Below are 24928 nucleotides of genomic sequence, written 5' to 3'. Positions count from 1 at the left end.
AAGGGGGTGCTGGAGGAGGTCTAAAGGTATCCCCTCCCCGCTCCCCACCCCCGCCGCCTGCTGGGTCTGCAGCGACCCCAGTCATTGTGGAGGTGTAGGGAATGGGGAGGCAGACAGAGGACTGCCTGAACAGCTGGTGGCCTAGTAAAAGGGGGGATCGTGGCAATGATGTTGTCTTCTTGAGAATGAACCCAGACAGTGAATAGGGTTTCTATGATACTTTGGCTAGAACACTTGAGTCGGAGATCAGTCCAATCTGAGCTTTTATGCTCCTGTGGCATTCTTTGCAAAGAGTCATTTCTCCCATTTCCTCATTTTGTTTGAAGAGAGATGGATCTTCCTCTAATCTCTCTGTTCTCTTTTTCTTATTTGTGATTTCCCACACCACAATGAAAAGTTCTTTCTTTTTGGAATGAAAAGTTCTATTTAGCTTGATAGTGAAGAATAAACACATTTTAAATGCCAGTTTTCTTCCTTCTTAATTTTTTTTTGGTATTTAGTCTGGGGAGTGACAGCAAAAACAACAGTTCTGACAAGGAGCCACTGGTAACTTTCAGCAAATCCACTAATCGGGGTCATGTTTACACTTCTTGGCATCCACTAAACGTCTGCCTAAAACTAAACATCTGCCTAAAAAGGTTCCTTGGTATATAAAGTCATAACCCTCCGTCCACATGGGGTAATGCACTCTACTTAAGTTTTACAAGTATGTGAGAACTGCAGGCTTTTATTTTCTGTCGGAAGAGGGCTTTAACTGCGTAAGGAGAGTTGGATGTGGAGTCAGAAGGCCTGGGCTGAGTCTCACCCTTGACGCTCGGTACCCAACAGGTCTCGGGCAAGTGGCCTCTGCTTCAGTATCTGTAAAAGGGAGCTGGTAACTACTTCCCTGGATGCAAGTGAAGGTATGACTTCTATGATATTGGGCATTGAGAGGTTAAACAATATCTTTTTTTTAACAGATTTTATTTATTTATTTTTACAGAGGGGGAGGGAGGGAGAAAGAGGGAAACATCAATGTGTGGTTGCCTCTCATGCGCTCCCTATGGGGGACCTGGCCCGCAATCCAGGCTTGTGCCCTGACTGGGAATCCAACCAATGACCCTTTGGTTCACAGGCCAGCACTCAGTCCACTGAGCCACACCAGCCAGGGCAAAACAATAATTTCTTGAGGAACTTTTGCTAAGGGGAGGGGCGGGGAATACCACTTAGCTGTGTTGTCCAGGAAACAGCATGACATTTATGCTGCTGTGAAATGGGCAATTCATTGACAGATGGAGCTCTAAGCAATAAAGGACTCCTACTGACAGTGAGCCCTCAACATCGTAGAAGAGAGAGAGAGAATGCTACCCGCTAGGAGAACACGGGAGCCAAAGAAAGCAAAGGGGGATGGGGAGAGCATGCAGGTTAAGAGATCTGGCCCCAGCCAGCACCTTCCAGATCATGTGGGTAAAAATCAATCATCAGACAGTAGAGGAGACACAAAAACGAAGACCAGCCCTGGACTAAAAGTGATTCTCAGAGCTGCTGTTCAGGGGTTAACACCAATTCCTTGGTAGAGAGAATTTACAGATTGGTGTCAGATAACACTGTATAATCTTTTCTAGTTTGTTAGGGACTCATTGGTTACAATCCTCATTTCAAAATGTGGATTTAACGGCTCAGTAGAGCCCTTGGCTATCTTCACAGCATTACTATTTCAAGGACTCCCCTGGATTTGGCATTTATAAATAGTTAGACCAAGTGGGCTTTATCTAAGTCTTAGAATCAAGACCCAGGTGCCCAGAATGAGACAAACAACCAGGGGAGCTGAGTCTCTTCAGAAGTTGTCGTAGCCACCGGTCTACTGATGGACACTTGGGTTGCTTCTGTATCTTGGCTTTATAAACAACGCTGCCGTGAACAGAGGGGTGCAGATATCTTTTCGAATTAATGTTTTGGATTTCTTCAAATGTATACACAGAAGTGGAATTGCTGGGTCATAAGGCAGATCCATTTTTAATTTTTTGAGGAAACTCCATACTGTTTTCTATAGTGGCTGCACCACTCTGCATTCCCCCCAACTGTTCCATTTTCTCCACATCCTCCCCAACACTAGCTGTTTGCTGATTTATTGATGACGGCCATTCTGACATGTGTGAGGTGATACCTCATTGTGGCTCTCCTTTGCATTTCTCTGATGATTAGTGACCTTGAGCATCTTTTCACATGTTGATTGGCCATGTGTGTGTCCTCTTTGGAGAAGTGTCTGTTCAGGTCCTCTGCCCATTTTTTAATTGGATTGTTTAGATTTTTGGTGTTGAGTTTTATAAATTCTTTTTAAATCTTGGATATTAAACCCTTACCAGATATATCATTAGTGGATATCTTCTCCCACCCATCACATTACCCTTTTGTTTCATTGATGGTTTCCTTTGATGTATGAAAACTTTTTAGTTTGAAATGCCCATCAATAGATGAATGTATACAAAAGATGTGGTACATATATCAATGGAATATTACTTGGCTGTAAAAAAGAATAAAATTTACCATTTGTAACAACATGGATGGACCTACAAGGTATTATATTAAGTTAAATAAGTCAGACAGAGAAAGACAAATGTCATATGATTTCACTTACATGTGGAATCTAAAGAATAAAACAAACAAAACAGAATCAGAATTATAGAGGTAAGAGCAAACTGAGGGTTGCCAGATGAAAGAGGGGTTCAGGGACAGGGTGGGTAAAGAGGTAAAGTGATTAAGAAGTACATATTAGTAGTTACAAAGTAGTCACTGGGATTTAAAGGACAATGTAGGGAATAGAGGTAATAATATGGAAGAACTATGCGTGGTGCCAGGTGGGTGCTGGAAATATCAGGGGGATCACTTAGTAAATTATGTGATTGTCTCACCACTATGGTACATGCCTGAAACTAATATAAAATCATATTGAATGTCAACTGTAATTGAAAACTAAAATAAAAAAGAAACTAATCTGAAGGTAAATACATAAAAATATTTGAAATAAAATATTCTACTGAATACCCCCCGACCCCATATTCTGTGGTAGCAAGACACTGTGGCAGGATGAGACGCCATGACAGAGCTCGGTGACACACCGCCTTCAGGGTGCTACCCTCCTTCCAGGCACTCCTGCCCATGCTTCTGAGAGCTCTCAGCCTTCTGAAGTGCCTGCCTTCTCCCCCCAGGCCTCACTCCTCACTCCGTTCTCCAAAGCTCCCCGGCCAGCGACTCTCGCTGCCACCCACCATTCTCCGCCAGCCTTGTCTCTCCAGCCCAGCACACAGGCTGGTCTCCCAGCTGACGACTGACTTCTCTCCAGCCTGTGGCTTCGTCTTACCACTTTGACTTCGCAGACTCTGGACTCCTTGTCCATCCCAACCAGAGTGTGACCTTCTTACCCTGTGACCTGCCCATCACCCCTGGGGCCAGCCCCCCGCCAATGTATCTTAGTATTAGAGGCTGTACCTGGTCAAATATAAAGTCTGTTTCCAGCAATGAATCTCTTTCTTTCGATGGTATAATGGAATGATTTTCAGTATTAAGGCATTACTTTAAGAAGCCAAAAGGCCAGAAAAACAGAACAGCCTTAAAAAAAAGAATTGAGTTTTCATTGCCTTTTGAAGGGTAATGCTTGACTTATAAAATTACACATATATAACATTTGTGTTACCCTACAAGCTAAAGAGCAATCTTGGCTCAGGTCTTAGACCAGGGGAAGCACAGGTATGGACAGAGCAGGTGGCACCGCTGCCTCTGTGTGCCGTCCTGTCTGCCGACCCCTCTCCTTGTGGCATGGGACAGCCTCGGCAATCCCAGCTCTGACAGAGCCACACGTGGGGCGTTATGACAGTCTGGGCATTTCAAGTGGCTGAAGGAACACGGTTACCTGAGACGGGTGACACATGGACTGTCTGTCATAAGGACCTGGAAACTAGTCAACGCTAATCTCCTGTCACCCAATTACCAAGCAGTGGATGGAAAGGGCCGTGGGAAAGTCAGGCACGTTGGGTGGCAAACGTGACAAGCGGGACCACGCTGCCATCACACCCATTGCTCAGGGATGCCACCACTGAGTGGTCTGCGCCATGGCCAGGGTCCGAGCAGTTCTCTGCTCCGGAAGTTCCCCAGTTCCGCTCTGTGGGTCCCGGGCACAACAATCTTCACAAGAGTGAAACGCCTCGAAGTGCCCTCTGGGTGGTGACACCTTTCTAACACAGCCTCAGTGACTTTAAAAAAAAAACACAAATTGATATCATTTCAGTCCTGCTTAAAAATCTTCCAATGGCTTCTGCTGCACTTTGTCTGAAACTCAAATCGCCACTGTGGGCTGCAAGCGCGGAAGGATTTGGGTCTCCTTTCCCTCCCCAGATGCAGGGGTTACCATGTTCCACTTGCTCACCAACCTGCAGCCACTCTTCTCTGCTCCGAAGCGCACCACCCGCGTTCTGTGCCTAGGGGCCTTCGGACTGCAGCCCCTCTCCTACAGTGGGCTTCCCCCAGATTTTTGCATATGTGTCTCCTCAGGCCCTGTCTCAAGGTGACCTTCTCACAGCAGCCTTGCCTGACCAACCGAATAAAGAGGCCTCCTCCCCTAGTCCCTTGACCCCACCCCCCTCCTTTATCTTTATTGCAATGACCACTCCAGGAGTAGAAAATCAGTGTTATTTGAATTCATGGAATAAATTAGCTCCTAGTTGTTTCTCTCGCCTTAGGAATCTGGTTTTACTCCTCATTTTTTGGCTTGCTGCGTACGTCTTACTCTGCATCAGTACACCATAACTCTCTCTGTATTCAGTGCAACCAGCACCTTTCAGCAAATCCACTAACTAGGGTCATGTTTTTAATTCTTGTCATCAACGGAACATCTGCCTCAATAGGTTTTTTTTTAGTATGTAATGTCGTAACCATTTGTCCACTTGAGGTAACGTACTCTACTTAAGCTTTGCAAGTGTGTGAAAACTGCAGCTTTATCCTTTCGGTCGGAAGAGGGCTTTCGCTGCAGAAGGAGTCCTAGACGTGGGGTCAGAAGAGCTGGGCTGAGTTTTACCTTTGCCACTTGGCAGTGGAGAGGTCTTGGGCAAGTGACCTCTGCCTCAGCATTTGTAAAAAGGAACTGATAACTATTTCCCAGGATGCAAAGGAAGGTACAACGTCTCTGATACTGGGCCTTGAGAGATTAAACAATCAGTTATTTATTTATTCGCTTTGGTCTGTCTCTTCTCATTACACCGTGAGCTGCATGAGAGCAAGAACGTGGTCTCTCTCTTCATTTGTGTGTCTGTCCACAGTGCGGGAGCAGTGCCCAGCATACAGTCGGTGCTCATTGTGTTTGTTGAGTAAGCACACTGGCAGCTGGTTGTCACAATTGTGCTGGGAGATACACACATCCTCTCCACTTCACGAGTGAGGTTCCAGAAGACTGGCCAGTATGGCCAGGCTAAGGCCTGATGACTGTAACAAGCACATTCTTTGTACCGTGATGTGATGGTTAATGTTATGGGTTGACTTGACTAAGCCATGGGGGTGCCCAGGTGTTTGGTGAAATGTTACTCTGGGTGTGTCTGTGAGGGTGTTCTTGGGTGCGTTTAACATTTAAAGTGATAGACCACAGAAAGCAGTGTTCTCCCTAATGTGGGTGGGCCTCATCCCATCGGTGGAAGCTCTGCATAGAACAAAAAGGCTGACCTTCCCCTGAATAAGAGAGAATTTCTTCTGCCTGACTGCCAATGAGCTGGGACATTTTTTTTCCTGCCTTTGGACTTGAACTGAAAACTGGCTCTTCCTGGGTCTGGGCCCTGTTGGCCGTTGGACTGGAATCATGCCATCAGCTCTCCCGGAGGTGCAGCCTGCTGACTTTACACTGCAAATCCTGGGACTTGTCTGCCTCCATAATTGCATAAGCAAGTTTCTTATAATAAATCTCTCTCTCTCTCGTGCACACTGTGTATCCTATAGGTTCTGTTTCTCAGGAGAACCCAGACGAATCTAACAATCTAATACACATAAGTGGAGAGACTGAGGAGATTTAAACTGTGAATTCTATATATAGAGCCTATTTCAGGGGTCATTCATGCTGCTTCCTTCTGCCTCGCAGAGTTTTAATTCTAAAACAAACTGTGTGAGTTGCTTCCTGTCTCCACCCCCCATTCTGTCAGAAACACCTCTCTCTATTCTGATGTTTGCTGCAATGTTTCAACCCTTCAGTTCTGCATCTATCCACTGTCTCCAGCTCCCTCAACAAGAGTAAGATTCTTTCCTTTTTGGATCGTGCTGGAAACCCAGGTAAATATCTTCAGCGTGGGGGGCGGGCAATGGGGACTGTGCTGACTTCACAACCCCTTCCTCAAACCATCTGGGACAGGAGTCGTAGGTTAATCCTTTCAATGGGCGCCAAACGCACCTCTAATGGGCACCTCTAGTAGTAGAAACTCAACATCAGTGAGTCCATGAAATGAATGTACTAACTCCCACTGGTTTTCTCTTGCCCTAAGAATCTTGTTTGATCTCTCACTTTTTGGCTTGCTACATAAATATGCCTTACTCTGCATTAATATACTCTGACTCTTGTGGTTTTTTTGGGGGGAGTGGGGGGACTTCCCCCCCTATTTTGTATTTCTATACTTAATCTAGGCCATCACAATCCCTGCCCTTACACCTTCTTTCTCAGTCTCAGGTCTTTAACTCTAAACCAACACCCCATCCCCACAGCATCCTTCCTTTGCTTTTACCAATAGCCAAGGATGTAGTTTTTCACCAACAAATACAGGGCCAAAGGACATGGGTCTGTTCCTGAGCCATCAATTGCTCATCTAAGACTGTTAATGACCCCCACCTCCCCTGACCCAAGACATAACTCTTCAGCGACTCTGGGGGCTTTGTAGTATGTCAACGTGGGTAGGCTCAACGATATTTTCCAGAATTCCTTAGTTATATTTCCAGAATTGTCCTATAGCTTCCTGACTAGAATGGGCCACAGGAGACTTTCATGTGTGAAATTTAGAAGACAGAAGTGACACAGCAGCTTCACTAATATATCCTACAAATCCACCAATGGCAGGACAACCCTCCTCATGCTTCAAGCCTGGTTTCCTCTTTTGCTACTGGTCAAGAGAAAATTCTCTGCTTTTAAATGGTCCATGTGATTAGGTCAGGCCCACCCAAATAATCCCCTGTTAAAGTTGGGGCCACATAACCTGTCTACTCATAGAAGCAAAATGCATCATGTTCATAGACCCAGAGATTATGCAGGGTAGGGGTTAGGGGCTCTCTCACAATTCTGTCTGCTGAACTCAGGACAGTCTGGAAATCTACAGGCAAGACTCGCCCGTGTGCACTGTTCCTGGTATAAGAGGTAATTAATGGCGTTCACTGATGAGACTGCTCCTCTATTTTTCTCCTTCACTTTCTACTTAGGCAAACAAGACTCATATTCCCCTTAATGGTTCGGTAACACTAGGGCACTAGAGAAATGACAAATTTCTTTTCTCCTGAAAAAAATTCCAATTATGTCATTTAATCACAAAATTAATATGCATTAAAAACATGTTTAGAAAATCAGACTAGTAGAAATAGTAGCTGACCTCCAAATACAACCACCACATAAGACAAACGAACATTCTGTTAATTGCAATATGAAAAAAAATACAGTAGCAGACAAGTAGACCTGCTCAGGGCTAATTTGTGGCCGTGGTTTGTGGCATTCAGTGGAACCCAAGTGGCAAACTTTCATTCTGGTGGTTGAGGGTAAGTTTTCTGTTGAAGGAAATGAATGCACTTTTGTTAATTAACTAATAAAGAGGTTAATCCTGAGGCAGGGAACAAAGCAAACCACATTAGTTTCCTATTGCTGTTATTATAAATCGTCACACACTACCTGGCTTAAGGTAACACAAATTTATTTTCTCACAGTTTTGGAGGTCAGAAGTCTGAAACGAATGGCAGGGCTGTGTTCTTTCCGGAAGTTCTAGCCAAAAAGTTCTTGTTCAGAAACAAAGAAATGGTTCCAAACCATCTATCCCCCTGAGCAGAGAATACCTGCCTTTTTGCAGCTGGGCACATTTCCACGTACACACCTGATAAAATTCCGCTTCTAGCTGCACATACCAGGGTCAAGGACACATTTTCTAGATCTTCTGAAGCTGCATTAATGGTAGCCTTTGTAAATGGATGCAACCCCATGTCCCTGCCATAGTTAATGTTTTCAGGTCTGCCCGCAGCCACCCAAAGTTGTATTTTGAGCAACTACAAAGGTGACATTTCCTAGGTGTTCTTTAAGCTGGCTCTGGGGATAAAGGTTACCATGAGAGATTATACTGGAGGCATTAGAAGTAAGTGAAACGAATGCCTCCATAAGGCAGGAGAGTTTATCAGCTGCTGGTAGCTGTATTTCTTCTCATCTCTTATTACTTTAAATCTTAATAGGGTCCTTGCACTGTTCAACAGCTTATCGATGCTGGCTGCGCGGTGCCGTTTATTTCCTATGCATATACCACTGGCTGTCCCTGCTGTCTGCACTCATGCTGTGGTAGCTATTGACCCAATTTAATGCCCAGCTGGAAACTCTCCTCTCAGTTGTGATTAAAGAAAAAAAAAAAGGTGAGAAGTAGAGGTGATCCAGTTACTTGCATACGTAGAGTTCTTTGATTAAAGGAAAAAAGGTATTGAGGGAGGAGGTTGTCTAAGGACCCCCATGCGTATCATTTCTTTTTAGGCTCAGGTTTCCTACCCATCAAGCGAGCTTTGAAAGCCCGAGTCAACCTTCTCAAGTCACTCTAGAATGCTCACTTTCCATGATATGTGACCTCATACATCTCCAAGTCGATTTTCTTCAAGACATGTCTCAACTGCAGAGCCACAAGTTTAGATCTAATCCATCTAATTTGCTGGCATTACTCTTTTGGCATAATTTCTAATTTAGGGGAAAAAGGACTGGGGATGGAAACTGCATTACAGTCATCAGGGGCAGGGGGATGGGACTGGACCCAGGAGGGAGTAAAATGGTACAGACACTGAGATGTAGAGAGACAACATTTGGACACTATTCCAGCGTGTTGTAGTTGAAATCACAGCAGTCCATTTTCAACAGGCCAGCCTTTCTCCGTTTTCAGTATGTTTCTTAGTGAGGAGTCCAGGAGGGCTGGAAACTAAAAGCGGCCTTGAGAATATTGAATCCACCCCCTTTGTTCTCCACAGGACAACACAGAAGCCCAGGAGGGTTCAATGATTTGCCTGTAGTCATTCAACAGTTTGTTTACAGAAGAAAAACCAAAAGCCAAGTCCGCTGATAACAAGGCGAGTGGTGTTTCTATGTAACAGGTTGTCCATCCTTTCTCTCTTGAATGAGTAACCTCAGCTGCACCAGGTATGGTGAGATGAAGTCACTCCTGACAAAGGCCGGGTGACCCTCCTCTCTCCTGAGCCCAGAGTACACATCCCTAGCTGTGGTTTTGGAGACTGGTTGAGAGTGTGGTAGGCCGAGTCATACTCCGCCCCACCCCCAATATGTCCACACCTAATCCCAGAACCTGTGAATATGTTGGGTCACATGGCGAACAAAATTAAGGTTGCAGGTGGATATAAGGTTGCTGATCAGCTGTCCTTAAAAATAGGAAGATTATCCTAGACTATGCAGGTGGACCCAATGTAACCACAAGAGTCCTTAAAAGTGGGAGGGGCAAAAACGTCAGAGTGATGCTGTGGGGGAGGGCCTGGCTCGCTGTCGCTGGTTTTGATGAAGGAAGGGGACCACAGGCCAAAGAACACGAGCAGTCTTCAGAGACTGGAGAAGGCAAGCAAACAGATTCCCCGTAGAGCTTCCAGAAGGCACACACCCTGTCAACACTTGGATCTTCACCAAGTGGGACCCACGTCAGACTTCTGAGCTTCAGAACTGTCATACAATAAATTTGGGTTGTTTTAAGCCACCAAGTGTGTGGCAATTTGTGACAGCAGCCACAGGAAACCCATACAGAGTTGGAATGACTCCACACAAATCGATCACAAGTGGAAATGCTGTGCGCTTACGTGGGAGGGGCGGCACGGTTCTCCAGCCAGCTCCTTTTGCCTATTGACCAGGTGTGAACCTGGTCGTACCTACAACGGAAACGAGGGGAACGGGTGCGGCAGTTTCTCACTCGCTGGACAGCACAGCCTCTCCTTCCCCTGACCTCCCAAACACAGCGTGGATGTGACTTCTCTTGCACGGTTAACCTGAATCAAAGACATGGATTTTCCAACCACAACTTTTGCATCCATCAACTAGTATGAGGCTTGGCCTAGGATAAATGGTCGATAAATGTCTGTGGAACTGAAATTCATATCTTAAGTCTTTTTGCAGTTCTCAAAGAAATATGTACAGAGCTCCTCAGTAAAAGACAGGCATTCGTTCTAAGTTTTCCTATACTCTAAACTGTTTATTGTGGAACGGTGAGGGCTGGGGTAAGGTATGACTATGTACAAGGTAGAAATCATGGCCTTTGATATATTATAAAATTCTTTACCCACTCATTTTCCCCACCTGCCCAACAACAAATGAAGATGTATTTTAGGGCCTGGTGGACAGGCAGTGCTGGAAGTCCAAACTTTAGTTGAAACAATGAAACAGCTTGTCACAGCAAACCAATTTATTCTCCTTCTCTGAAAGCCTGGCACAAGGTCTGCCACTGAAACTGCTTTTGTTTAAGACTCAACTGTTGCCACCAACTAAGCCAAAATGTGTAGTCATCGTGTGGGTCTGGTGCACGCTAATTGTGGCGGTGTCCTCGGGTGACACCTGAGAGGCTGGACAGTTGACAATGAACACACAGCATGCCAGAGTCTCTGCCAGTTGTCCTCTCTCCCACACTTTCCCATTGGCAGTTCCTGGGAGTATGCCATTTCATTTCTTCTCTCTTTATTTTCCTCCCCACCCTAGCGGGTTCCATTTGTTCTGGCTGTCACCCAGTCTCATTCTTTTCCACGGACCAGCGCTGAGGGCATGGACCTTGTCTCAGATGGTGACTGGCTGCCAGAGAAGTTGCACGTGGGCCGCAGTCTTGCAAACGAAAGCGCTTTGGATGCGAAGAAGAGAGTGCGGCATAAGGGAACCTGCTCTAACTCCATCGGCCAGTTGTCCAGTTCCAGCCCCTCTTCTAGGAAACCTCTGCAGATTTCTGCCCAATGGTTCTCCCCACACAGCATTTCAGTCCTAACTTTTTTTCGGCATGTGTATTATGCTGCAACACATTCTAGCTTTTATTTTTTCCTCCTTCCAAAATGTAAACTTCCTGAGGGCAGGGCATACATGCCCTTTATCTTTTTGTCCTCTCATTTCCCTACAACGCAGTTTGCAAGCTAGGGACTAAGACCATATTCAATGAATGATTTCAAAGTTATAAAATGGGGAGGGGAGAGAGTACTTGAATGGGAGCTCCTTTTCATATGTATTTTCTTTATAAAATTAAGGAAGTGCTCCTTTGGAGGAAAAATATTCTATCCTATTATATCATATCACCTATAAAATACATTAAAATAATATACATTTTTCAAAATCTCATAATTAAGGGGATACCAACACATTCTTCCTCAAATGTGCTGACCGTAACATTAACATAGGTCTGTTCTGAGTTGCTAATCATTAAAAATCTAAGGAACAATGTCACAGTCATTGGAGGCTCGTGAGGATTTAGGCCATTTTTTAGTATCTCGAATACCTTAATCTCTCTGAGGCTGTGGACTTCGGGCACCGAGGAGTGTTTTCGTCCCCATGCACACTCTCCTCTTACCCATCGTAACAGAGAATAGCCCCTCAGTGCTGAGGCCAAGCTGATATCTTTAACATTCATCTCTTCATTTAAGACGGCTCTCGAACTTGGACTCTCCTCCCAATTCACAGAATCCTAAGACTTCCAGCATGAAGATCTCCAATCTACTTCTAGTAGTTCCTGGTAGCCTGTGATGTGAATCTACATGTGACGTTGACGGCACCAGACAGAAATATTGATTGATTGGAGTGCCTGTGGACACAGTCACACGCGCCCAGAAGGGCAGTGGCCTCTGACGCTGGCAACAAGGACCTGCTCTCAGCACTGACTCATCAAACAAGAGACTTCAAGCTAATTGTGTCTTTCGTTGTTTCAACAAAGCATATTGACATGCCGCTGCGGAAAGGACATTACATCTGGGACTGTGAGAAAATAAATCAAGAAAAAGAAAACTTAGTTCTGGTTGTCAGAAAGTGTATTAAGCCTTTCTGAAGAAGGCAACACAAACTACACAGCAGGGCATTTTATTTAATTCAGTGGAGCAAATGATGTCATTTTTGAAGTGGAAAGAAAGGTAATGATTGCCTACCAACTTGCATATCTTATAGGGAAGAAAGCTAAGGACCAAAGAGATGAAATCCGTAGCTAAGGACACTTCATATCTGGGAAACCTATCCTCGGACACATAAACAATTTTGTATCATAAAATCAGCCTTTTAAATCACAGATTATCAAAGTCCAAATGGATTTCAGGACCCAATTCCCTCTCCTATACATGGAATTCTTCAGCTACTTCCTAAAAATGACCCATTTTCTATCATTGTAATCATATCAAAATAACCAGTAGCATGGGATCTGGAAAGAGCAGAGAGGCATGGATTACAAGTCCTGAGACTGAATAATTCATTCTTTCTTTCTTTCTTTCATTCATTCATTCATTCAAGTTTATGGAGCATCTGCTATGCACCATGTGACGGACACCAGGGACCCAGCACCAGGGATACAGACAAAAGCCATGCCCTCGAGAGCTTACATTCCAGTAGAAGACAGACAATAAACAAATACATGAGTAAAATATGCAGTATATCAGACTGTGAATAATGCTATGGAGAAAAGTAAAGATGACACAGGAAATAAGGAATGCTGGGTGTGGTGGGAGGGAGTTGGAAAAGTTTTTACACAGGAAAGTCATTGGAAAAGCATCATTTCAGCAAAGTCAGGGAGTAAATCATGCCGTTCCCTGGGAAAAGACTGTTCCAGGCAGGCAGAGGGAATGGCAAGTGCAAAGGCCCTTTAACTAAAAGACAGTAAGGAAACCAGTGTCACTGCAGCAGAATGAGGTCACATGGGCAAGAATGGCAGATAAGGCCAAGGGGGTCATGGGGGTTAGGAGGCAGGTGGTAGCCCTTGTATGGATTTTATTCAGAATGAAATGGGACTTCCAGGCAAAAGTTTGATCTATGTGCCTGTGCATTGGGAATTGACTTTAAAGGAGCAAAGGAAGAAGCAGGGAGACCAGGTAAAAGGATGTCACAGTAGTGCAGGGGGACAGATGGTGGCTTGGGATGGGATGGGAGTAGTAGAGGTGATAGATTCTGGGTACATTTTAAGAGTGGAGCCCGCAGGGATTCATTGCTGGGCTGCAAGTACAATACTCTACAGGAGGAACACCGGGGAAGTGAATCCCACTAAGGTGTCTGGCAGGAGCACCTGGAAAGACGGCCCTGACACTCAGCATGGGGGAGGCTAAGGGAGCATGTGTTGGCAGGAAGGTCAGGTCTAGTGTGCTGCTGTACGTCACTGGGCAAGTCACTTAACCTCTCTGAACCTCAACTTCTCGACTCTGTGTTCGGTAATATCTATTCACTTTACAGAGTAGTTGTCAGGTTCAAGCAAGAGAACGTGTAAGGTGGTACCTTTCCTGGTACAAAGCATGTAACACTGACGCTGAGATGGCCTGTTGGGAGGGTTTCTGCCCCAGCTGTTCTGCCACCCATCTCTCTACTCGCCACCACCCTTCTTCACCTAAAATCTTTCTCCCTCTGAGCCAAGGGTGAATCAGCACTGCAAAGTCTATGAGAAGTCACAAGTAACTTCCAGTAACTGGTGAATGAAACCCTATTTCAGGGGAAAGTGACTGAAAACACATGCTGTTGAGCGGGCGGGCACCAAGTACATGGATGCAGCCTCTGCCTCCGTGACCCATAACGAAGAGTGGGAGGAAGTAAGGAAAACGCCGCGGGGTGTGCTATTCCGTGCCCTTAAGTGGGAACCGCCCATGAGAGGAAGCTACCGCCTATCACACCATGCACGGAGGTCTTCAAAAATTCTGTGGAATTAAAAAAATAGCACAGAGGAGGGAAAGGGAACTCTCAATACCATATCTTAGGGAAAACTCAGCTTCAGGTCTCAGCTTGTCATTCTTGGGTTAACAAGAGAAGGCCACCCAAGGGATCGGTGGTGTTTCAGAAAGGTGAGCTCACCCAGAACCGGAGGGGGCTATTCTGAACGTCTCCTACCACGCCTTGGATACAAGAATAACCATCTACAAGGCAAGCCTAAATCCCAGCCAGTTGTCATCTATAAAATATAACTACTGTAGAAACCACTGGTAGGATAATTAGGGGGAAATTATCACTTGTAAAAGTTAGGTCAGATCCTTCTGATAAATGCTCCCATGTGTGCATGCGATTATGTGTGAGCGTCCGAATGTCACTGAGTCCTCAGTAGCTCTGGAAACTAACGATAATGACAGAAATCATATTCTATGCTTCAGGGTAGAAATTAATTGGCTAGGGGACAAAAGTACTTCTTTTTTTTGCTTATATTAAGAATCACTAATATACAGTGAGCTGAAAGGATTCGAATATTAAGAATATTCTAATGACAGAAGTCTTTCATTCTTCTCCCAGTTCAAGTAATTAGTTTCCTCTCTGACTTTCAGTAAATCATTTGCTCCATGGAATTGAAATGACAAAAAAATTTATTTGTTGCTAATGCTCATAACGGTTTGCATCTTTCCCCCTTGCCACATCAGCACCCAATCAGCTCATGGGTGATATAAAAACAGCAGGCAGCCTGGATTTGGCCTGCGGGCTATGGTTTGCTGGTCTCCTCCCCTGGGAGGTACGACCAAAGAGCCTGCACTCAGCCTGACAAGGAGACCCGCTCCCTGGCTCGGCCTTGACATGGTTGAGTTCTGCGTAGAAAAAGTGTCTCACATCCCCCAGCCTGACGTACCTGGGAAGAAGTCCGGAAATGACTATCACAATTCTGAGCCCCAAGCCATGAGACAAGAGGATGTGTCTACAAATTGTTCCCCAATGCCCTGACATTTCTTTGAGAAACTGGTCAAAGAGAGAAACCTTCTTTCCTTCAACTCTTTTCATTTCAATTAATATTTCTTGAATCCTGGCTTAAGTACCAAAAATGTATGAGACAGTCTAGTTTGGAGAAAGCAGCACAATATTGAAGGCTGGATAACAAAGGAGGCAAGTGTGGTAGATTAAAGATGGCAGCCAACTTTGCTATACTGCCTGTTAAAAGGTGGGGTCTAGGTTTGCCTCCTTTAAAACCGGTAGGACTTTGTAATTGCTTGACCATTGGCATAAGGCAGAAGTGGCCCCCCAGCTTAGGAGACCTGTAGCTTACACTTCCTTTCTCTTGAAATGCTCACTCCTGGGGATGCAGCCACCAGGCAAGAGGTCTAAGACTACCAAGTGTAGGTGTAGGTGTAGGTGTTCCAGGGGACATTCCAGCTGAGCACACCTTCTGTCCATCCCCAGCAAGGCACCAGGCATGTGAGTGAAGCCATGTAGGATCTTCCAGATCATCCCTCTGCCAACTGAAACCACCCAGTAACCTTGACTGATACCACAAGGAGCAAATGAATCTCCCCGCTGAGCTTTGCCAGAATTCCTGATCCACAAAACCATGAGATATGACCTGATAAAATGGTTGCTGTTTTAAGCTACTAAATTTTGGGGTAGTGTGTTACATGTCATAAGTAAGCAAAGAAACACATGTGAAGGGATGTGCTCTACCAACCCCCACCCCCAAAAATGGTATGACTGAAATTCAGAGAAGGAAGAGGTCCACATGGGCTTGTGTAGTTAGGAAAAGCCATAGGAAGAAAAGTAACTGGGGCCTGGATGGAATAGGACGGGAGGCTTCGTACAGCCAGAGCTTTGTACGGCTCTGCCTTGCCTTCCAGTACCCCGAGCACCCAGCAGGAAATGCTCCATTTCAACCACCAGGCCTGTGGCTGAATCAGGTGGAAATGTAATGTGGAAAGAGACACAAGGTCAATGGGCTCAGACCCAAAATCCTGCCCTGCTGGCAGAGTCCCTGGCTTGCCAGTTTTCTGGTGTCTCATTTATGCAAAGACGCAGTCCTGTGCTACCACCCTAACCAACCCCATTTCAAACACCGCTCATTCGATCAGTCCCAGTGTTTTCCAGATGAGGACATTTCACACGCAGTTGGCCAACCCTGCTGCCCTCGTACAGAGCATTTGGACAGTAAATTTCCACAGTCCTACAAGACAGCTACCCCCAATGCCACTCTCCCACACTGATGCGGGGCATATGTGATCATCTGGATTTCCCAGCCGATTTCTCTAAGCCACCCCTCCAGCTCCCTCCTCGCAGGCGTCAGGGAGAGGCGCGTCCAATCCACCCACGACAGTTGCCAAGCACCAGAATGCAGTGATGAAAAGTTCCTGAAAACATGGTATATTGAACTACATCAAGGACTCCTCGAGCTGACAGATGGGCTAACTGAGACATCACGAAGGTAAATGGCTGACATGAGCCGGCAGTATCATTTAGCAAAACCGGAATTAATTCTGCCCTCTGCATTTCCCTGGGAGAGACCAAGCATCGTAAACTAGAAAATTCTCTTGAACTTCATGATTTCAAGTGGTAATTCAATCTGTTTTTGGATACTTGAATTGCTTTCACTCCTGGTAAGTGTTCTCTAATTTCTGTGCTCGAAGACAAAGGATTTGGAGATGCTTTTGGTGAAAACCCCACGGGGTCGAAACGGAGAGTCCTGAACAAGGCTCGTGTTGACCTCAGTTCATTTGAAATGACTGCTTTGGGGTGCGTGCTTTCCTCTCCCCTGGGCAGGAAATCGTGCTTTAAAGCAATGGATCAATGGAAACTTTTAGTTTCAGGTACTGTGGCTTTCTAACTCTTTGCCAACCAGGATGCTCTCAAAGGTCCACTGCACGCCAGGCTGTGAGAGAAGCCTAGGACGACCACACACAGCCTGTCCTCCCTGACACTGACCTCCCCGCACAGGTCCACACCTGTACTTTAAACACTGGGAAGGGCTGCTTTAGCTGCTTTCAGATAAAATGTTCCTTCAGTTTTCAATTTCATGGAAGCCAGCCAGAGCAACTGAAATTCCAACAGATGTATTCCTGAGCCCCTGCCCTGTATAAGCCAAGAGAGGTCTAGGATCTCTTGTTCACACGTCTCAAACACAGAGAGCCCCCCAAACAAATCTCCCATGACTCATTTGGTAGCCAGACCTGGCCTAACCTAATGGAAGGCTATTCCTAGAGACATTCTTTATTCTCACCCAGTGTGAACATTCCCAGGTTGCTCTGCAGAAATGGTATCAGTTGGATTTCTGGGGATGCCCCCAGATTCTGCTGAGAGTACATACAGTCTATGTACAGGGTGACCTTTTTAAAATTAGAAATATATCCGACCCCAAGACTTTCGGCTGAGGGATCAGGCACCGGCACCCACACGAGAGGGGCTACCCTCGGTTGTGCAGAAGGGAGAAGGGCAGGGGGAGGTTGGAGGAGCAGGGCAGAGACAAAGGGCATCCTATCAAAGGCTGGCAGGTAGCAAAAATGCTAGAACCGTATCTGCTGACGGTGACAAGGCTGTGTCATCTGAAGGGTCTGCAGAGAGACACCTGTAAAGGTCAACATGACACCCATTGGCTTTCCAAAAGATTCCAAGGACCTTAAAATAGAATCTCTTAGAGGGTGTAAAAGATGAACTAATTTGAACCTTCTCTGAAGTATCAATTATAAAATTATAGAAGTTACAGTACAAATAAGTTGTCTTATCTCCGAAACTTAGAAAGGGAAGACTGTGGCAGGTCTCTCCCTTTAACCTGCCTGGGATCTTCTCTGTGTGAGAGCTGGACTTCTGCCACCTGCTGGGGCCGTCAGCCCACAAGCACAGAGGTCCAGGCTGCCAGCCAGTGTCCCCACTCCATGCAGGGGCAGTCAGGGTTGTCCTTTGGGAGACAAGGTGTCTCTTTTTAAAGCTTCAAATGCTAAGGACCAGGTCAGCCTGGAGCTCCCTTGAGTCATCAGTGCCACCCCCAGGGAGAGGACCCGCCTGGGGAGGGAGCTGACACAATATTAACTAGGGCTGGGGGTGAGAACAGAGACCTGGTGGCGCCGGGAAACACTGGACTCAGCTGTGGCTGACATATTGGACCCTCAGCCATGCACTCTGTGAGCCAAGAAATGTCCAGTCTTGCTTCAGTCAGTTTGGGTTGGGCCTTAGTCACAATTCCACCGGCAACTGGCTCTAGAAGTCTCCTAAATTCGGAGGTTATGGTTTTCAGAGATGTCAACTTTAAGAGGAGAAAACTTTAAACAAATCTCTTCCTTCCTCCCTGTTAGGGACTGAATTATGGCCTCCCCAAATTCCTATGTTGAAGCCCTAATCCTCAATGTGACTGTATTTGGAGACAGAGCCTTTAAGAAAGTGATTAGAGGTAAACGAGGTCATAGAGTGAGGCCCTAATCCGATGTGACTGATGTCCCTGTAAGAGGGGGAGGGCGGCCCAGTCTCCCTCCTCACCCCCTCCTTACACAGACAAGAGGCCATGTGAGGACACAGAGGGCAGGTGGCCATCTACAAGCCAGAAAGGGAGACCTAACCAGGAACTAGCCCCGAGGGCACCTTGATCTTGGACTTGCAGACGCCAGAACTGTGAGAAAATAAATGTCTGTTTTGTAAGCCGCCCGTCTGGTTATTTTGTCATGGCAGCCTGACCAGGCTCCCTGGTACACTCGCTGGGAAGTTTCCGATGGAGCCAACTCGGCGCTCTGCCACATTGCGAGGGTCAGCCTCCGCCCTGCATTCTCTACCACCACTGCCCCCAAAAGGGAGAGCCATGATGAGAATCAACAGGAAGTCAGGGCCGGCCTCCCAAACACTGTGAATGCCAGAGGCACCAGTGACTGTAGCACAATAAAGAAAGCAATCCAAGATGTTCTAGGTTAATTTCTTCATATCTCCCACCGAACATGAAGTTACAGTGACTTAGTAATCTCATTTGAAATCACCATGACTGAAGATCAAAATCCAAATATAGTTTGTAACTATTATCTATTATGATTCAAAATGATCTCTAGAAGAGATGCACCTTGGACACTAATTAATGAAGATAATTTGCTTTAATTCAACTGTAAGAGAAAATATTTTCATGTAAAGCTTAGAAGAATGTGATTTTTACTTTTTGGTTACAAGACTTCAATTCCGAATAAGAAACACTCACCAAAAACTAGTTACAAGATATCTAAGGTGGTAAGAGAAGAAGCCTCCTTATAAGGGAAGATTCATATTAGAATCTCACCAAATAATGTCTCAGTGTCCCATGGAGTGGGTAACTGGTTTAATGAACGGTGGGAATTTAAAGGTATGGTTTTATTTTTTTTTCTCATCATTACCTTTGGCATCTATTCTGTTGGATCTCCCTTCCCTGTGACTGGGCAGCATCTCAGGAAGACCTCACAGTTTCAACTACTTTCTTTTTTAAAAAAAATTTTATTGCATTTTTTCCATGACCATTTAGTCCTCTTATTACCTCCCCCCCACCCCCTCCAATCACCACACTGTTGTCCATGTCCATGAGTCCTTTCTCCTTTTGGCCCAATCCCTCCACCTCCTACTTCCCCCACCCCAGCTGTCATCCTGCTCTTTCTCTATGAGTCTGTCTCTATTTCATTATAAGAACGGTCTTATTTGTGGAAGCTAAAACTCCCTCATTTAATTAAAGGTCTAGCGATCTCATATTAAAACTTCAATCAGCCAATTCAAAGTTAGTCTCCTGCTGTTCCATCTTACATGACCTCTATTGGGTGGTGGGGAGGCATGGCCTTTCCTTTCAGTCTCTCGTACCCCTTTTACTGCTCCCCCTGTCGCCCTGCTGCAGTAGCTCCTCTGGGGTGAACACAGGGGAAGTGATATCAGTGGAGGGGGTGCTGAATATCTGTTTACATCAGTTTGTGCTGCTTGCACTTCTCTCTCGGCTGTCACTGTCATCTGTGTGAGGCAAGCAATCACACACTGGTGCTTTCACACGGCGCATTTGAGGTTCTTCAGAGGCCCCACATGAAATTCCTCACTCCCAGTTCCCTAACATGGTCGAAGAACCACTTGACAGGACTTTTGTGATGCCCCCCTTGCCACCCACACACTACCACACACACACACACACACACACACCCCTACCTCAGCATGCACTTCACAGTCTGGGTCCACTACCTGGGTCACCTCACCCCAAAAGGCTACCTTCTGGACAAGGCATCAGCAATAACTGTTCGAACTCTACCTTTCCCATGATGCTTGTCTCAAGGAGAACATACCCGTCTCCCTCTGCCAAATGCTGGGAGTTGGGCTTGCCACTGCTGACACTTCTCTCCTTGCCTAACACTTCCACAGCTGAGTTAGCAACTTCCCAGCTACCAAATTCTCTGCGTGGGAAGCAGGCACCTGTCTCTATTCACATACCCCCAAACTCTTCACTGTGCTCCGCTCTGCCGGGCCAGATGCAGCTCAGCAGGCATCCGCGTGGGGAGGGAGGCGCTCCCCTCCCATTGTTGCCATGATGCCAATCTTTAGGTTAGAGCATCTCCCCTTTGGCCCTCCTCTCCTCGCCCCATGGCAATGGAAGAGGAAATGCCTTGGCACTCTTCACAAGGCCCATGACTCTTCCCGGAGATGACTCTCTTCCTTCTCCTTCTGAGTCACTAGTCATCTCTACTGTAAGCTAGAGCTGTCATGGGGGCTGGTAGTCACTGGACCGATTTGACACCTTCTGTTAAGCACTCCCTAGCCATGTCTAGTGCTAGTTTTAGAGCATTAGATTCTCAGCACTCATTTTCAACTTTGGAGTATTCATTCCCCCTGATAATTGGAAAAGTCCCACTCAATATCCTCATTTCCAATTGTGTTTCTAGAAAATTAGCAACTCAGTACTGAAAACAGCTGACCAATTCAATGAGCATAGAAGCCAGAAGTGGACCTTGACTAAAACACCAGCCTCCCAGGGATTCCATGCTGACAGTAATGACTATTACCACCAGTCAAACGTTATACATGTAAAGCATACAGAGAATGTGCTTTGCTAGCATATTGTTTTTTGATTAAAATATACAACAATATTCTTAAATTTTTATTCGATTAAAGAGCAAATGGAAAAGAGAGTCTGGATAAGCTACTTGCTAGGAGCAGAGCACTCTGGGAGATTTATGACTTTGCTGAGGTTGTTTTAATTAGCTATTTGAAACTCTTACTCATTAACTATGTTTGTTTTACCCTCAGCGACCTGATTACAGAGTACTAATAACAACCACATTCTCCACTCCCGGTGTGGTGTAGTGATATATACCGTGTGCCAGCGTTTTCCCACACACTCTCTCAATCAGTCCTTTTGGGGATAAAACACATTGCTGAGCCTACAGCACGGATGTCATAGGATAGAATAAGAGTCACTAAATCAGATGCCTACGTTACCACGCAGGTAATAATATAACGTAGGAAGTGAACAGCAGGGAACGGTGGGGACTGCGGCAAACCTGACATCACACGCTGCATTCAAAAAGGAAGCAGCTGCTGCCCAGTGCCACCTGACTTTGACATGCAGTTCCAATGTTTTCTGATCATCTGAGTTTTTTAAAAAGAAAATTTTAAATTTTGTTTTTCATAAAATCTACTGATGTTTGAAAACACTGGGTCAAATTTTTTAGACATAAGCCAAAACAAAGCAGAACTCCTACAAAGGCGGACATCTGTGAGCTGTCAATTTGTGACCTTTCCTTGTGACAGATAATGTTGGTTGAATTATGCACTGTCTTCTCTCCACAGACCCTGGGGGTGGGGCAGTCTCCTGCAGATATTTGGAAGAGGAACATTTTTCCTGAGCTCCTAGTTTGTTGTTGAGCTTCTGGACACTGGAAGTAAAGATGACAACCAAGCTTTCATTTTCTCCTTGGCTTCCAGAAAGCGGAGATGCAAATTTGTGGCCCACTCCTTGCAAGCACACAGATCTGGACAGAAAATACAACTACTTGGAACCATTTTATACATTTGCCCTCTTTTTCTTTTTCATTTACTTTTGACATATGTCATTTTGGTGCATTTTATACAAACTACAGGTCCACTTTAAATCCTCTTTGGAACAAAGCAAGGTATAAATGATTTTTCACAACCACCCCTGTGAAATAGACATTCTTGGTCCCATTTGACAGGTGAATATAAATCGAGGCTCCACAAGGTTAACTGACTTGATAATTAGCCAACATTCGAATTGGGAAGTGTGAAGACCTAACCTATCTCTTCCGGCTCCCAGTCAAGGGCTACACTGACTTTTAAACCCAATGCAGTCACAATGCAGACTTGCAGACTGTAGGAGCTGGAGACGGCCTCACCCAAAGCCACTACATCGGGAAGGGGCACAGCAGTTCCCTAGAACACAGCAGGATCGCAATACACAGGGCGCCCCTGGAGCGGTGCAGTGCAGGGCCCTTCTGAAGGCGTTCCATCCACTGTGCTAAAAATAACAACAAATTAAGGGGCTGCACTGGAGTCCCAGTGAGAGAACCAGGCTATAAAATCTGGCCGAATTTGATTCGTGGGCACACTACATACACAACACAAGTCAAATGAGCTCTGTGGAAAAAAGGTGGTGCTTCCTTCGACAAGTCCTGGAGAGGCCGTCACTGCAATGCTGTCTCCTAAGTCTGGGCTGGGGGTGGCTTTAGGAGTGAGAGAACACAAAGAAACCCTTTGGATTTTCTGTAACCAAATCCCCGGAGAGTGCTCCGGAATGAATCTGCTATGCACAAAACTCTGTTCTGTGCCTAGAATTGAATTATAGCGTGGTTCCAAAGTATTTGGATTAAATTATAACTGTAGAAAGGCACAGGATGTTCCTAGGTCTTAAGAAATTAGTAGTTCAAATTCAGTACTGTGCTCCTTCTTAGTTTCTTTTCTCATGAACAACACTAGAGCAATGGTTTTTAAACATTTTAAGCAGAACTTTTTTTTTTTTCCTAAATACTTCATGCAACTCTGGTGTTCCATGCCGGGGTGACTGCTGGGAGGGAGAGGAGTGGATTGGCCCTGGGTGGCCGCCCTTTTTGATCAGAGCAGGTGTAAAGACAGCTTGACCCCTCCCCTCTCTCCTCCAGGGTGGCCAACCCTCAGGCTTCCCCAGCTATTGTCTTATTATCAAGCCTGCTTTAATGCGATCCCAAAGTCTAGGGGAACCTCTAATTTAAAAGAATCTTAGGGTTTGGGTTCCATAGAACGTGACTCAGAAACTATTCCTTTTCAAGGCATATTGTCAATCTAGTAATTGCCGGGGCGATGATCTATGAGGAATAATATAACATCACCGGAATAAATCAGAAATACAGCGCCAGCTAATTCTGGTTTCCACAGCAACTTCTAACATCACCGGCAAGACTCCCACTGAAGTCGGAAGCATCTTCCCATGAAAAATTTTAAAAAGCACTCCTCTTGCTGTTGTCAACCCATCTCTATGACACGCTGTCGGGGGCACGTATATCTCACTGCGTATTTATTGCTACAGGTCTTGCCCAGTCCCCAAACCAGTAAGTTGACAGCTGCCTGGAGTTATTAGGTGCAACTGAAATTCTAAAACTGAATAAAGCATAAGATAATACTGTTTACCAGGAACAAGTGGTTTACCATTTAAATTTTAAAACATTTACTGTGTCAAAAGATGTTGTATATTTCCAAAATCACAAAAGAAATCGCAGAGGAAGGCTACACAAAAGGGGAAACATTGTACTGACATAAAAGCCAGGGAAAAAATATATACATATTTGAATAAGACTTTCATTATCAGTTATTACTTAGTTTTATCCCTAGTGAATGTGAGCAAGTAATTTAGTAAGGAATGATAGAAAGTATGAAATAAAAATAAAAGTGTTCCAAATAAGTAAATGCTCTTTTATACGTAGTGTACATGATAAATACTTACTTGGAACATAAAGTATGCAGTTTTTAGTAATAGCAAATCAGCTTGGAAGCTGTCACTAAAAAGGGTCAACTGAACAAAGAATGTTAGTGCCCTATTCCTCCCCCCTCACCTGCTGAGGTTTCCGCACGTCTCAGTCCATCGCTGGGGACCAGTGAGGCAACAAATTCAGAAGCTGTCTACACAGACACAGACTTCAGCTTAATACCCCACTAATTTCCTTCTCCTAGATACAACAAGGCTTCAGTTAATGGAATAATGGGGGCGGGGGCAAGGTCCCTGGCATTTTGGTGTCTGTGCTCTAGTTTTTTTGTCTTGTCCCCGCCCAGCTTTGAGGTCCTAGCTAAAGGCCAGTCAGTTCCCCTTCGTGGACAGTCCATTAGGCCCACATGCCCATCCACCTCCCTATGGGGCCGTCACACTCTGGGCCACTGAGCACCCACCCCAATGTCCTGGTGTCGGGTACCGGACAAGCAGGGACAGTGCAGGCCCGTTGCCCTGGGGGCTGCTGAAAGTACTCCTAGTTCTGAACCTACTTGCCTGCTTCAGCCTCTTCTTCTGGTGGAAACTACAGCAAATTTTGACCTGTTTCCTCCACCTCCCTCTGCCTGGTAACAGAATCTGGTGCTTTCCTTGAGTGGCCCTTCAGGGTGTCACGAAACTATAAAACTCTTTTCCTCTTTCTCTAAATCTGCATCTGGACTCACCACACCTCACCCAAGGAAATGATTAAAACACTAGTCCACAACCTTTCACTACAAAGGAAGGCTCCAAGACTGATGGGAAGGTGCGAGAAGGAGTGAGCCCAGTGAGCCCAGACCCACCGAGAGCGAGAGCCGCCCCGGGGCTGGATGGTCTCTGGGCAACAACAGATTCTGCCTTTTATTTTGTGGCTCCATCCAGGAGTTGTAGTTAGA

At 45.6% G+C, this 24928-nt stretch overlaps 1 protein-coding gene across 14 annotated transcripts in view; it reads right to left on the bottom strand.

Moving 5' to 3' along the window:
• RGS6 (regulator of G protein signaling 6) overlaps positions 1-24928 on the bottom strand; it is a 464787-nt gene that overhangs the window by 179839 nt on the left and 260020 nt on the right. The window lies entirely within an intron of this gene.

The sequence above is a fragment of the Desmodus rotundus genome, chromosome 7 (genome assembly GCF_022682495.2).
Source record: "Desmodus rotundus isolate HL8 chromosome 7, HLdesRot8A.1, whole genome shotgun sequence".
In the NCBI taxonomy this organism is placed as follows: domain Eukaryota; kingdom Metazoa; phylum Chordata; class Mammalia; order Chiroptera; family Phyllostomidae; genus Desmodus; species Desmodus rotundus.
The sequence above is the reverse complement of the archived record's forward strand: the minus strand, read 5'-3'. Positions and strand labels throughout refer to the sequence as shown.